This window comes from Aulonocara sp. 'chitande type north' Nkhata Bay, linkage group LG4 (genome assembly GCF_057382095.1).
Source record: "Aulonocara sp. 'chitande type north' Nkhata Bay isolate Kocher_YH1m ecotype deep benthic linkage group LG4, A_spYH_male_GT1.1, whole genome shotgun sequence".
NCBI classification, from domain to species: domain Eukaryota; kingdom Metazoa; phylum Chordata; class Actinopteri; order Cichliformes; family Cichlidae; genus Aulonocara; species Aulonocara sp. 'chitande type north' Nkhata Bay.
In genome coordinates this window covers 33,050,386-33,066,158 of record NC_141347.1, presented here as the reverse complement: position 1 = coordinate 33,066,158, position 15,773 = coordinate 33,050,386, and the positions used below count along the sequence as shown (strand labels likewise).

The following is a 15,773-nucleotide window of genomic DNA, read 5'->3' as shown; positions in this document are numbered from 1 at the left end:
AGAGAGGTGAGGGAGAAGAAATGGAGATAGAAGGCGCGATAAATAGTGTGCAGCACCAGAAAGATTACAAAACAGCGTTGAAATGTTCCGGCCTGCGTGTGGATGCAGTGCAGATCTGCTCTAAAGCGCCACGTGATCGTCTTCGCTGCCCTCCGATCGGCTCCTCTCACACCCTAGTCTCACCCCACCACTTACACCTCTCCATCACTTTTCCCCCTTCACACTCCTCTTCTCTCTCTCTACCTCCTTTGTGCTCATCTCCTCGCCCCGCTTTCCTCTCTCTACACCTAAGGCATGTTTATTTCCACACCTCACCTCCTCTGCTGATTTCTCCACCCTTCTTCCTCTGCAGGTTCTTCTCTCCAGCCCATCTCTCTCCCTCTCTGTCTCATTCCCCCCTCTCTCCCTCTCTCTTACTCTCTCCCACGCTGTGCGAAATGGAAGCTCTCACAGAGACCTGAGGTTGCCATAGTAACCTGCCATAGTAACCACTCACCATCTTGCGTCTCTCCGTCACATCGGCGGGGGCTCGGGGCGTCCGCGGCCCTGCTCTGCAGCTCCCAAAGCGGGGTGTCAGTTCGCTAAACCCTGCAGTGTGGAACCGTGGAACAGTCCCTGGATCGAATCTGATTTTGGCCAGACAAAAACTCTAAATGACTACGCCTCTAAGAGGAGAAATAACTGCGTGATAACTGAAAAAAAAAACAACAACTATTTTATCTTTGGATTTGTTTGATCGGTCAGGTCACTGTAAACCCACAGCTGAGAGGAAAAATACAACCATTAAAGGAACAGTTCACTCCAAAATCAAAGATACAGGCCCGTCCTCTAGACTGTAGTGTTGTTCATCCATCTAAATTAATCTAGTATGAGTGCCCTGCTTTTAAAGCTATCAGCTGTTCAGATGCCTGCCTTCTCTTGGATGTATTAGAACTAAACGGCACTCGCCTTGTGGTACTCAAAAATCCAAACTCAACAGCAATGCCAGAATTCATGACCCGGGTACTCTAAAAGCCCACAAACTTTGATGTGAGCAGTTTCATTTAGTAACTATTTTTTTACTTTTTTTTTCTCTCGCACTATGCACCACTGCTCTGTCACTCTTAGAAGCTCTACTCATCCAGTGAACACAGCAGAGAGAGGGAGACCTCTGTTCCTGTGCCAGGAGAAGTCGTCGTGATGCTGACCAGAGTTTTTTTTTTTTTTTTTTTTGCAATGCCTTTAAAAGAAATCCTCTACAGGGGTGTGAAAAGTCGCTTAATCTCCCAGCAAAGTCACTAAGTTAGCAGCAGTGAGGTCATCTGAAGTGTGATGCTCACTACTGGGAGTGTGAGGGAGGTCAGTCACACAAGCTGAGTATACAGTCAACATTTTATAAAAAATAACCAAATCTGAAAATTCTGAATTAAATACTCAACAAATGGATATCCAAATGATTTAGTATTTGGCACAGTCTAATTTTTGGTCTTTATCTACCTGCAAAGACAGGTGAATACCCATGACTGCAGCATGGGTATTCATCATATTAGCTAACTGGATGTTTTCTGGATTGGCCGATGTAGACAGTAGAAAGAAAATAGCTCCTAAGGTGAAACTGATCACAGCAAGGTTTGTGGATTTTTAAAAAATTAGTGTTTTTTTTGATAAATGTATCATGACTTCTGGAAAGAGAATTTTACGACTTCAATGGTATTTTGTCATGAGTGTAACAGATCTGTTTTTCCTTCTCCTTGTGGGATGTTTGGTTCGGGTGGTTTAGTGTGTCGATATATGATAACTGAAATGTGCAGGTACTTGGACATGATTGATGTGCCATCTTTCGGCTTGCAGATGATTGGCTCCAGGCTGAGGACAGTCTGGTGCCATCGTGGGCAGAGATTTATTCATCTTCCTCCTATTCCAACCTGCCACACATGTTTCCACCTGTAGCTTTTGCTATGCGGTTTGCTTGATAGACTGAAGGAGTTTGTAGTGGTGGGATGCTGTTTCTTTTGACATGTTTTCCCCATGCTGGGCAGGTAAGTTTATGTATTTTGGTTTATTCCTATCAGTTAGGTCGCCTTCGGTATATTTCTTTAGATAGAACTCTTGGTTATTTTGGTCTTTGGTCACTTTAAAGATAACTATATCAAGTTCAACAAGTTGTTTCTGTGCCTCATCGGGAAAACTAAGATTCTTCACGTTTCTCAACCACCCCACTTTTGCACTTTGAGCACCACAAGGCAAGTAAGGTCTAGTTTTTTGGTATTCATGAGAGGGCAGACGTAATATCTCCAAAAGTACATAGCAGCTCACACCAAAGCAATCTAGATAGATTGGTCTGGGATGTTCTAACTCTTTAAGTCTCTATTCTAACAGAAAAGTTCAAACTAAGCCTCACTGAGGCTTTAGTATGGGAAGTGCCTTACCATATCAACTGTTTTGAGTTTGATAGAGAAACTTGAGCCTGAACACCTCGCCACTGCACCACCCAATCTGAAAGCTACCACAAGAGAAATATGCAAGAGGGGCACAATATATAAATAAACCAGTACAACTGAGTCAACACTCTACATATATCGCGGGGAGTCCGGGGACTTGGAAAACAAACAGTGAAGACGTGCACAGGTTCATGTGATGGCACCGAGAGTAATCGTCCTAACCATACAGCAGAATCTGCGATTTATCACAGCGATGGCGCGTAGCTTTGCTAACTGCCTCCTCTGGGGCCCTTAACGGCCTCCAGGGACGGCTGCTGGCATGTCTTATCGCCCACCCCCACCTCAGGAGCCGCCATCTCACAGTGACATCAGCACAGCCCCCATTGCTGCCCCTGAAAATACGACAACCTCCAACCAGCTACAAAAAGGACGTTTGGATTACGTGTCATCTTGTGCGACAGCATGCCCACGCTTCTCTCCAGGCATCTCATTGTGATCTCTCAGAGCGCTGTGGAAACCAAACCTGTCTGTGTCAGGCTTGAATCACATGTAAAAACAACAGCGGGAGGAAGAAAAAAAGAGCGAGAGAAAACATTTAGCATCACACTTTGGTCATCAGGATTATAATTTCATGCTTCTGTTTCTTGCCATCTCCATCATCAATATTTATACTGTCATCAGCATCAGTATGCCACAACTGTTGTGCCTCCGGCCGGCACAGCCAGCCAGTGAGGCAGACAGAGGAGGAAAGGCCTCAGCCCGACTCTGCAATGCTGTATTGAACTCTTATGCCACCACTGACCCGAAACAAACTCCCTCAAGACTCTGTTCATAGATGCAGCCAAGCCGGCAGTAGCTGTAAAGCAGGGTGGTCATTGAGGCTTGACCGCCTTCATTACCCAATCACATTTACTAATACTTAATCTAACCAGGAGAAGATAATATCTCTTCTATTTGCCAAACTCAATATCAGACACTCAGAGCTGACCGCTCTCTCTGGTGAGCTCATTTCAGACAGCACAAACCGAAACTGCATCCTGACTGCCACTCACGGTGACACGAGGAAGAAACAGCCGCTTTCAGCCATCTTTACTAGGAGATGATCGGATTTTCGAGCACCTCCAGGCAGCTCTCCCAATGTGCCTTCATGAACTCATGAGGTAGGAGGGGGAAGGAATCGCCTTAGTTCATTTTTTCAGGCGTCGCTCTTCACTTTAGGTCATGATGAGAATATACTCCTCAGGGGAAATCTCACCATTTCTAATTATGTCAATTCAATGGATTATAGCTTTCATTTTGTGTCATTAACCATTGCCAATCTTCCAACTATTATTCAATAATTAATGTCTGGACAATCATCATGTTCCCCAAAGGGCCAACACCCAGGCCTGGACAGAAGACTCAATCAAACCAATCATGGCTAATTATACCCACCGCGCCATCATAGGGAGCTTAGCATTTCTGCTCTGCACGGGTCAGTGCTCATGCACTCCCTGCCCCCTGGTTGCGGGGATTCAAATTGTGCCACATCATGCACAAAAACAGAATCTCAGATATCCAGGTTCTGGCGTGGCGTGAGCACGTGGCGACTGTGTGCGATACGATCCCAGCGTCTCAGATGGGTCCCTCGTCTTGCTGCATTTTGAGCTGAACGCCGGAGGTTCCTCCCACAATTCTCTGCCTCTCTTGGCTGATCGGTGACTCTCCCTTCACCCTTCAACCCGTGTACATCAGCAAGTCTTGCAGCCATCAATCAGTGACACCGCCGCTCTATGAAGAGATCAGCGGCCAGCTTGCCCTGATTAGAACAGTTTAAGTGTCATCTATAATCTCTATCTGGCTCTGGCTCTTTGTCACAGAAATGAGTGCGTGTGCATAAACACACAGGTATGCACAAACTCAGGCAGACACCATATTTAGGGCAACAGTTACTCCCTTTGCATTCTAATGTAGCAGCGAATTAATGCAGTCCATTGTCCTTTTACAGTAAGGGGACAAAGAAAGGCAAACTACACTTTAACCAGATTAAAAGCACCCTGGCTTCATTTGGGAGATGCACAAATCATTGGGACAATATTTTAGGGGGCAATCATTTATATGCTGGACTCCTCTCATGCCCTTTGCCACCTAGGGTGTTTGTTTTTGGAGGATTTGCTTCGACTTTTATATATCTCCTCTGGAAATAATCCGCAATGGCTCCACTATTCCGACAACGTTAGAGCAGTGGGGGGCTGAGCATTATCTCAAAGTCACACCTTCCCTCTAGGCCAGGTGTGCAGGTGTAATTTACCATGTCCCTGTTAACCTGCTTGCTTGTTTTCATCAAGCTCATCGGCCATGCATAAGTGGTGTGCCTAGGAAATTAAAGAGCAGCTTGGCCTGATTCCTCAAATGACTGAAATTGCTCAGCCGGTGCTTAATTTGTGACACAGGAAGGAGTCAGTGGGATGTGTGTGTCTGTGTGTTAAATTTATCAGGTGACAGTTGAAATTTGCAAGATGACCCACATGCTATTTCTTTTTTTAAGTGGTCAGACTGTAGAAGAGGTTCAGAAAATCCTTCAGGAAAGTGTTGACTGCTATATTTTATTTTATTTATTTTTCCACCTTTCGCACATTTTAGAATTAAAAAGAAAATCTGCCAAATGTCCTTCCTTTGGTTGCCGACAATTTAGACCTTGGAGCTACCAGTGTCTAAATGTTCCCGTTACATGAACAGAGTCCATGAAGAGGAAATCAGATGAATAAAACATTCCACCTGCATCCCATTTAACTAATCTGTGTTAACCTTTCCTTGTGAATCGTGACATTGTTCAATTTTAATAACATGCATATTAGGTCAAGAGGTGTCATGACTTTGCACCTTCAGGACTTCATAGAGATCTGACCTACTGTAAGTTGTGCATTAGATTCCCCCTATTTCAAGGTCTTTACTCATTCAGTACAGGGTCTTCTTGATTTTATTTAAAATTAAAATCCCAATAATGAGGATCACAAGAAATCACGTCCCCCCATCCATAAAAACCACATCACAGAAACTAAATAGACTGCTGTCTTGTTTGAGTGGTCACAATGTGGCTGTCTTTCAGTAAGTGAGGTAACGCTTCGGTTTGTGGGGTTGGTGGGAGGAGGGTAGCAGCAAAGTTCAAGATGAACAAATTCCGGTGACATTCCGGCCTGGCTTTTGCGGCAGTGAGATGTCTTGATATTTTGAAGCGCTGCCCCGAGCTGGAGCACCTTGGCTTTAAATGCGATATCATGTGACAAGCTTTTCATGAAGCCCGAACCTTGCAGTTACTGGTGATGTTGTAAATACAGTTCACGATCAGCTAAGAAAGAAGCCTCGCTACCTCACTATTGACCATAAACCAATATGATTGGATGAAATACATGCTTTTACGAGCAACATAAAAACTTACCATCCTCTTAAAGTTTTACGTCTCTAGGCTTATTTTGGATCCAATAGAAAGGATGTGCAGTGGAATGAGGGCCCATAAATGGTATATGTCGTGGTCATTTGCTCGACTGTTTAGCTACAATGGTGTAGAAATTTATAGGTACTGTAAAGAGCTTTGAATTGCGGGGTGTAAAATGCAAGCAGCAAACAGTTCTACTTTAGCAGTATGAGAGCATGGGAAGAAATCCATACTGACACAAGCCATCTTCCAGTTAAAAACACACACACACACTTCTTCTGAACCTCCCTGAAATTCGGCTTCATTTTCTTCCTTCCAGGCATGCAAATCTGCTAAAATGTACACTGTTGGAGGGGCTTCTCAGTGCATCAACACCCCCTTCCCCTTCCCACACATAACTACAGACACACGCAGATCCTTCCAACCTTTTTCTTGTCTAATCCTGCCCCAGTGCCCCAGTTCACCTTCCTACACCCCATTAATAACCTATTCTGTCTGTCATAAAACTCAGGAGATCATCCAGCTGGTCCACAGCACACACATTGCCAGCAATCTCCTCCTGCTAGTCCCAGTCGGTTCGGATTTCTCTCAAACACTGCACATTAGCATTTAAATCCCCTCATAACCATATCATTGTGTTGCAGATAGAGGCAGTAGATCTTCATTCATCAGTCCTAATCTATCTGTTCCTTGTTCTCAGCCGGAGGGGCCCCAGGCTCTGACTCAGAGCTTAACCCACCGCGCGTAAGCCGCAAGGTGCCTGCGCATTTTCCTCCAAATCTGGGGTCATCAACAGGGGCCAGCGAGGGTAGCTGAAGCCCAACACACACACATTAACATTGTAAACTGGTCCGATTAGGGGGGGGTTTAATTGAGTATATTTGAGTGAAAGCTGCGCGTTAAACGGATCATATATTAAGCCCTGTCAACAGCTTGTGCTACAGTGGATGCTCCTCTTATCTCCAAGGTTAGATTAACTTGTGCTGAAAAAGCACACAGAACACAAACAGAAACAAGAAATACATCCCAAGGAGCTGGTGCAAAGTTTGAACTGCGCATACGGACCAAATCCAATCATGCAAATCAATAGAATTGAATCGATTCCCTGTGACACACGTCTGTCTTGTTGTCACGCGTAATTCCTGGATATCAGCCACCTTTAGAGGCCTCTCTCGGATTCCAAACGAGGACAGTTCCCAAATCACATCCGGTCATGATACACGCAGATTTCCAACATATTAGTAGTTTGTAGCGCGTGAAATGCACTTAACTGTCCGCCAGACTCTCTCTTGCGCGCACACACACACAAGCGGACACACCAGACAAACACCAGAATGTCACGAAACTGCACCCGGACTCTGAATGTCATCGAGACACTTACCTTTATTTTATTATGCTTCCATCAAGTCCTGAAACACATCTTCGCTCAAAGCGCGCGTGTCGGTACTCCGAGAGCTCTCACCTTCCCTCAAATAACAGCGTATTCCACTGCAGAGCCGCCGACGCTGTCTTCTCTCCCTCCTCTCGCTCTCCTCTCTCTCTCTCTCTCTCTCTCCTCCGTCTCCCTCACTGTTTCTTCTCTCTCTCTCTCCCTTTCTCTCTTTTTCTCTCTCCCTCTCTGATTGATTCACCCTTTCCAAGTGCTGCGCTTCTACCGCTGGTAATGAGAATTGTCTCAGACATCTTCAGGTGGATGGAACCACTGGTCGATTCAGAGGGGATGGGCTACACTGCCGGGACAGTTTTTCTTTAAAAAAAAAAAAAAAAAAAAAAAATTATATATATATATATATATATATATATATATATATATATATATATATATATATATATATATAGTTATTTTAAATTCTTACTTTTGAAGCAAAAAAAAATGTTAAATGAGTGATTTGCGTTGGTCTGCGTTGCACATAAAACCTAAACAGTCAGTTGCAAACGCGCTCGTAGCATTAAACAACCTATTAATAACGCAAAAATGGGATTACATAATAAATAAATGCATCCAATGTAACAGTAATTATCACCTTCCTATGTGTTATGATTATAATTAGTCACAGGAACCCACACTTTCGTTGCATTTCACTATTCAGCTGCGGTGTTTTTTTTTACATTTGATCCCAGAGACAGTCACGCACGTGTCCATATGCTCGCATAATCTCTATAAAATGACGGTGATGGTGCTGTTTACTGCTTGTTACAAGGAACACTGCTGCTTGGTCGGTTCCCTTGGCAACACTCACGCACACGCAGTGCTGAGCCCCACCTGTACAGCGCTACCTCGTTGGATTTGAGTCCTGCTGCCATTGTGGATCCCGTCGTACGTGGGGCATATACAGTATGCGCGCGGGTATATTGATTGGCATCCTAAGATGGAGGAAAGGAGGGGTATTGTGTTGGGCGCGGGGGGTTGAGCGTGTTTATTTCCCAGAAATTAACTTGCCTTTTTAAAGAATGTGAGCACTAATGTGATTGGTTTCAGGTGATGACAGTTTGGGCAAAGCCTCTCTGGGGATAGGTTATTAAATGTGGGAGTGAGGCGAGGTTTAAGGTCAGGTTAAGGTTGGAGGTCTGCTCGGGGTTGAGTTGTCAATCACTTCAGCAAGATATTAGCGGGGAGATGTGCGGTGGGTGGTTGAGCGTGTGTCCATCAGATAACAGAGGGTAAGAGGGAAGAGGGGATGAGTGTGTGAGTGCTGTGGGGGGATTCAGACGGGTGATTAGTGCTGGATTGATAATGTTCTATATCGAGACTCAGTGGATCACTCTTCTCACATTCTTGCACCTCAACGCCAGCACTTCATCACAGGCACGTGTTTTCATGCACACACTCCTCACACACGTGTCTTCCTTCCAGCACTGCTCCCGGCTATCGCACACACACACATATACACACATACAGGCATGATTTAGATGGGGATCAGGGTTATGACTGACCCCTGCATATTTAGTCTGGATGCAGCAACAGGGTGGCCAACCTGTTCCTCTCTCTTATTAAACATTGCACAGTGCACACTCTACGTGGCCTTGGCTGCTCTCTTCCACTTTATGCACAATATGTTCTCGCTCACTTGACCCCCACCCCCCACTTCCCCACCCCCCCACACACAAACAGCCCCACGCTCTGCAGTGAGGGTCTAGCAGCATCCACGCTCTGTCCCAGTCCTCTGTAATTCCAACAACAACGGCTCTTGCTCAGTGCTTTTTGCATTGCGTCGCTCCTTCGCCCTTCTCTCCACCCCACCCTCCCTCCTCCCCTGCTGCCTTCCTGCCTCCCTCTCTCTCTCTCTCTCTCTCTCTATTAAATTTCCAGTCACACAACAGTGCAGTGGATATCCCTCCCTCTCTCTAACTCTCACACACTCTCCACCAACACGTCCCTCCTTCCCTCCCTACTCCCTGTCCTCCTCTCCCTCCTCTCCCTCCTCCCTCCCACATACATACCTCAGTAGTCTGTGGAGGTGTTGTCGTCGTCCCGGATCTCTCCCTAACGCTTGCTCTTGATATTGACTGTTCTCTCCCCTCCTTCACTTTGAACCTCTCAATCTCGCTCACTCTTGATATAAGGCTGCTCTCTTTTCACCTCCAGTTGTCTCACCTCCCCCCTCTCTCCCTTTCTCCTCCCTCCTTGCCTCATTATTTAAAAGAGCCCCCTCACATTTCCTCCTCTTCCTCCCCATCCCACCCTGTTTGTATCTCTGTACTGCAGTGTCTGCTCAGGCTATATGGTATGGAGTATAACCTTCCCTCCCCTCTCTCTCCCTCTCTCCCTCGCTGTGGTGGGTGTGCGGGGCTCGCTCCATCAGGCCAGACTTTAACTGACTGATTGAGTGGACACCACAGGCCGATAAATGAATAAAGATGGGAGCCACTGTGAGGATTAATGTGCCTCATATGAAGACAAAAAGCTTGCCATCTAGTATTTCTGCCTCTGCCCTGTGGATGAGGTTGCTCACGCCTTCTGTGCTCTGCCTTGTATTGCTGTGTGTTATGCTGTGCTGGCATATTGGTTGAGAGATGTGCAGGCGCTCTCTTTGCCCTGGGTTATGTTTAGGTCCTGTGGCCTCGGCGGTAGTTGCTGTGCCGGGGTGAAACCTCTGCCATCGCCTTACTGCGCTGGAATGGCGTGGTGAGAGGAACTGGGGCAGATATGCCGGTGGTGTAGGGAACAGGCCTCCTGCCTTTCTCCTCCTGCCGCTCCCTTCTCACATGCTGTCTCAAGACTGAACTCTTCGCAGCCTCCGAGGCCCTAACAGAGCCCTGATCCGTATCTGATGGCGAAACAGCACGCCACAGGCTGCAGAAATCCTAACCCGTTTGATACCAAATTGAACATTCTGGCTGTCGTGACAAGCAAGCAAGGGTTGAATGCTCCAACGCTTATGGCAGTGTAGACCATAAAACACTTGGCTTTCACCCACAGAAAAACAAGAAGCTCCTTTAAACACGAAGTTAACCAAGCCTGTATCTGCAACACTAAAGCTAATACTCCTCCCTTATCACTAACAGCCCTATCTGGCAACTGCATCCATTAGGGCTCAATGGAGACATTGATCCTCCCACACCCAGGCCAAGTGGACCTCGACCACAAAGCTCCTGAAGACAGATCCAATTTTAGGTGTTATACGCTGCTCTTACCTGCCTCCTTTTCTTTTCCTCATCGTCTCTCCACATGCACCCTAATCTCATCATCACATCTTCAAACATGACCACCGCAACTCATTCGCACTACGTGGTGAGGCTGAATAATAAGACATGTCTCTCGTGCCTTTCTGTCTCTCGCTCCTGTCAACACCACCTCCGGCAGGGCGTAAAGCAAACTCTGCCACAGGCCTATAAACCCCATTATGCCGAGCAGTACTTCTTGCACCATGCTGTATAATCTTCATCTCTAGCTTATAGCCAGGCCAAACTGGCCCTTAAACTGGTCCGCTGCTTTCCTCGCGGTGGCAACGCAGACAGCAATAACCAAAATGTCACCCAGCCATCAACATTTTAATTTCAGGCCCAAACCACTTTGCAGTAAAAAGTGGTCAAACAGCACAGACTATGGGCATACTGTGTGTGAGGATGTGTCCCGGCACGTAAGGGTAACTGCACTTAATATGTGTAATCGTCTTTTTAATGCAAATGTCATAAATCTATATGAGGCACACAAAAGAAAATATCTTTACTCAAATGCTTGATATTGGAATGTTCGGTATAAAGCACTGAGTTGTTTTATGGTTAACTTGCACGTTTCATATCACATTCAGTGTCTTTGTTCCACTTTCATATGCCAGTATTTTAAAGAAACCCATTCTAAAGGTACTTGTTTTAATTTCCCGTTTTTGAAAAATGTTTAAACTATTCCAAAGTGAACTAAACTAATCAACAAAATCTTGCAGAAACAGCTGCTGTTACTGTACATCCAAAAATCAAACAAAGCCCAAATGGTGCCAGGTTGTACTTTCCTTTACTAACAATTTGTACCACAGGACAGTGCAGTGTGATTTTAACCAGACAAGGCATTAAAATGCAAAATCTAACAATATGTATTATATATAATTAAAGTAGAAGAAGGTCAATTCTGCAGAGGGGGACCGCAAAAAGGACATTTAAAAGTTAGCATGCAAAGAAAAAATGTTCTTCTTCTGATGCCCAGAAAACACAACTGGGTCCATTCATGCATTTGATTAATTCTTTATCCAATTCAGGTAGAAAGGGTGGAGAAAGAGCGAAAAAGAATATTATTGTGTTGGAGCTAAAAGCACCAAGAGGAGACGAGTATATGGAGGAGAGTGGCAGGGTCAAGGAGTGCCAGAAGCAAGGCTGGAGGGCAAGGTACTTCTCTGGGTGCTTCGTGGGACAGTTGCTCTGCCAGGCCTACACTGGGCTTGGCATCACAGGAGAGAAAAAAGGCTACAGAGAAAGCGTCAAGATGGCTGATGACAAAGAGTGGATATTTGTGGGCAGCTGCCAGGGCAGAAGTTGCGGTCTGATTAATCCTGGCTGTGTCGCCTGGCTGAGGGTGTATCACGGTTGCATCAGAAGGGCATCCAAATCTTTGCCTAATCAAACATGCATATCATCAACAATATCATTTTCATACTGGATTGGTTGGAGCCTGGGATGAAACACCAACTGGCTCTAGTGCTGTTGGCCAACAGGGTGCCAGTGGAAGACAAAGAAAGAGGAACGGGGGAAAGCATGGTAGAAGGACGACTCGTCGATGTAGTGAAGAAGGACATGCAGAGAGGTGGTGTGACAAAAGAGGACACTAGGGACAGGGTGAGACAGAGGCAGACAATCTGCTTTAGTGATACCTAAAGGGAGCAACCAAAAGAAGAAGAAGAAAAAACATATCTTTGGACTGTGGGAGAAGGCTGGAGTACACAGAGAGAACACACAGGCACAGGGAGAAACTCCACACAGGGAAGCCCCAGTTGCCCTGTGGCTTCATCTCAGAACATTTTTGCTGTCAGATGACAGTACTGCACCTCGGTGCAACAGGTATCAAATCAAAGTGTAACTGTAAAAGACCAGCTTTTAACATGGAAATTCTACAAAAACAAACTGTTTCCCCAGAGCCATTACCAGCGTCTGCACCTCTGTGCTACTATTCACAACACTAGTTGAGAAACTGTCTCAAATTTTAAACAGTGTTACGGCCCTAGCAGGGCCTCCTCCTGAAGGTGCCTGTGTGGGCGTGTCCCACCACCTCTTCTACCTGAGGTGCCACCTTTCCCTTTTGTGCAGCTGACTCTCATCAGTAATTAAAGAGATTTAAGCCCAGGGAAAGGTGAGCTCTGGGCCAGAGTGCCATTAGTGTGGTTGCAGCTAGTGAGCTGTATGTCTGAGTGTTTTTGGTGGTTTTCAGCTAGTGAGCTGCATGTCCGTATTTGCAGTTAGTGAGCTGCTCTCTCTTTTTGACTTACTTTTTACTTTATTGACCAACGCTTGAGTTTTGTTTGTTTTCCTTAAATGGTGATAGCGGCTTGTCCGTCTCTTTTAGTTGAGCTACTTCAATAAAACTATTTAATTTAACCCTTTTGCCTCCTTGACTCCTTTTCCTGACCCGGACACTTTTTGTTACTTCCCCCTCACCGCCTAGACCCCTCAGGGGAACGTAACAACAGTTTCAGGAAATGTCTGGAAACTAGCTGGATATTCAAAACGTGGCAGAAATATTTCTAAATATGCATGAATTGTTTTGTTTTACAGAACATGTTTGACCAGAAGCTGCATGAACTTGCTGAGCACTTGTGGCCATAGGAAGTTTAGTTATAAACTTTCCCTCCAAAAAAAATTCAGCAGTGCATGTAAATGTGACAGAAGCTTTGCCAGAAGCCAGACGGAGCACGGTGAATTTATGAGCTGCTTGTTTGATAATTTAGCAAAAGGTCTTAAACAGACCCAAATGCACAACACCAAAGAGGCACACAGTTACAATTCACTAGCTGGGCCCACGTCCTCATTTTAGGTTTGACAGCGTTTTAGTAGGTAAAAGTGAATGCTTTGACATGAATTGAGCTGCGGTTTGGGGAAGGAATCGAAGGGGACTGGCGATGGCTCCCAGGCCTGGCAAATCCCCATGTACTAAATAGAAATGAAGAAGTTAAAGAATTGAGAACAAGGAGGGAGGGTGGGGCACGTAAATGAACAGCTTGCAGAACAGGGGGAACCTATGTAGATGACAACCGGAAGGAGGGTGTTTGGAGGCGATACATAATCTCAAAGAGAGAGAGAGAGAGAGAGATTTCCATCAATGCGATATTCCAACTAGATTTAACAAGGAAATAAAACTCTAAAAGAGGAAAACAGGAAGTTACTGCAAGGCAGATAACACACTGAGGCATGAAGACAGGGAGAGGGGAACATGAAAACTAGAACTACAAAGGAGTACAACAACTATTTGAATTATTTAAAAAAGGATCAGGACCACATATGTACTTTTTGTTGTCTATACATATTTTTGGGAAACTTGACTGTACTCGGTGTGTTGTGGAATATCAAAAGCTCAGTTACTTCTGCTGACAAGCTTAGCTTTTCTTTTTAATATAATTAGTTTTTGTCATTTGACCCAGAATTAGAGAACGTGAACTTTTCTTTTTACTGCAGTCAGATAAGATCTCCCCGGAGAAAACGTGTTTCACTCTGAACATGAGATTTTTATAAGGTTTGATGTGTGACAACACTGCTCAGCTTGACAAAAGCATCTATCCTCTCTCCGAGGTGTACGCATCCACACATCAAACAATCTTAACGTCTTAAAAGCGTACTGTACAACTGCACAGAGCAAGTTCACGTATCCTTCCATTATCTGGCTTCACTTACCCTAACGTCGGCAGGTCTTAGAAAGGTGGTTATCTATTTAATAAGTTAACCCAGGGTTCATCAATCTAGGTAGAAGCATGTTCATATAAAAAGGGTGATTTTGGCAGCTTCTGACCAATCACAGCTGTAGACAGGCCTACTGACAGCTTAGCCCTGGACTTAAAACTACAATCATGGAAAAATATAAAGAGGTAAAACACAGAATACAGACCAACAGCAACACAGCTGCTGCAGACAAATCAGCGGTATCAGTGTCTATAACAGGACAAGCACAGTGCAGCGGTGTAGTATTGAAAACACACTGTAGGAATGCTGGAAAAGATCGACTATATTAGGTTTAACCTATTTGAAGACCAGACAGAGTTCTGGTAAAAATGCAGACTGTGTAAGTAAACAAACTTATCAGCACGTATCATCTCTTTTATTTATACGTGGGATGTATTAATCTGATGGATTACAAACGTAATTTCATTGGGGGCATCCACTGAAGCTGCTTGTCTGAATCATGACATCGGTGAGCGTTGTCATTTTTACACTGCGTAAATTTGAAAACACACTTTGAAAAAATTGCTAAAAACAGACATTTGCTCGCCGATGTCAAAGCTTTTAGCTCGGTGGTAAGTTGAGGAATCAAATGTGGTTGGATTTAAGACATCATTATTCACAAAACATAGACTACATGCTTATTCTTTCACCTGCAGCTGCAGTGAAATTTAATCGTCTGGGTATAAAAACAATAAACACAAAATACTGGTGGTGGCTAATTGTACCCCTCAGCTTCCTAGTAGATATGGTATGAATTTCAAAATTCTACATCACCTTGTTTTCAAGTTATTGCATTTACAATGCAAGAAAACTTGATCTCTTACCTATGACCTTGAGGCCAAAGTCAATGAGATTCAAACTCGATCAAGATTTTTAGTAGATACACCTATGGTATCCATTTGAAACTCCTAGGTTGCTTCTTTTTAGAGTTATCACATTCACAAACTTGGGTGTCCATGTTGTGTGCTCGCCCACCTGGCAGGTTAAAAATTCTATTCAAGCCACAGCTTACATCATGTGTTCTATGATCTAAGCGTCAATGTAGAACAATAAAAGTGTTATAAAATTATTTGTAGAAAACAGGAAAAAAACCCATCAAGGAACAAAGTTGTGTCCAAGAATCTATGTTTACTACTGACGCTCACCAGAAAAACAGACGCGCGCAACTTTTGACCCTCCAGAAATGCATGAATAAAAGTCTGAAGGAATGGCGATGGCATTTTGCAAAGATCTGATTGGTCGGTGGGTGCTGATTTCAGACCTGCTTATATCTAATCTCGAGGAGGAGGATCATGTATGAGGTGCTGTGACTGCTGTGGCTGTGGTATACAGTGTATACCTGACTGTACGTGGTAACAAAGTTAACTTGGCAATGATCAAACTATCAACAGCTGCAGGGAGCTTATTAAACACCCCCCATCGCAGAGCTTGGCCTGTAACAGGCTGGTGACCTGTCCAGGGTATATATAACACACCTGTTGTCCTAAAATATGTCAGCTTGAATAGTCAAATTTGCACCGACAAAAACAAGTCTGGGTGCTTTTAGAAGTGAGAGTCAAGGGAAGTCTTCTTTTTCAAGT

The 15,773-nt window shown here is 44.7% G+C and overlaps 1 protein-coding gene across 2 annotated transcripts in view; it reads right to left on the bottom strand.

The window, feature by feature from the left end:
- Positions 1-9,379, bottom strand: part of lrrc4ba (leucine rich repeat containing 4Ba) — a 46,354-nt gene extending 36,975 nt beyond the window's left edge. The window contains exon 1 of one of the 2 annotated variants that reach the window (XM_086290024.1): positions 9,277-9,379. The gene's annotated coding sequence lies outside the window, so the exon portion shown is untranslated. Of the gene's footprint in view, positions 1-7,216; positions 7,473-9,276 lie in introns of those variants that run through there. The other variant, XM_086290023.1, reaches the window with a different exon arrangement.
- Positions 9,380-15,773: the final 6,394 nt, after the last annotated feature.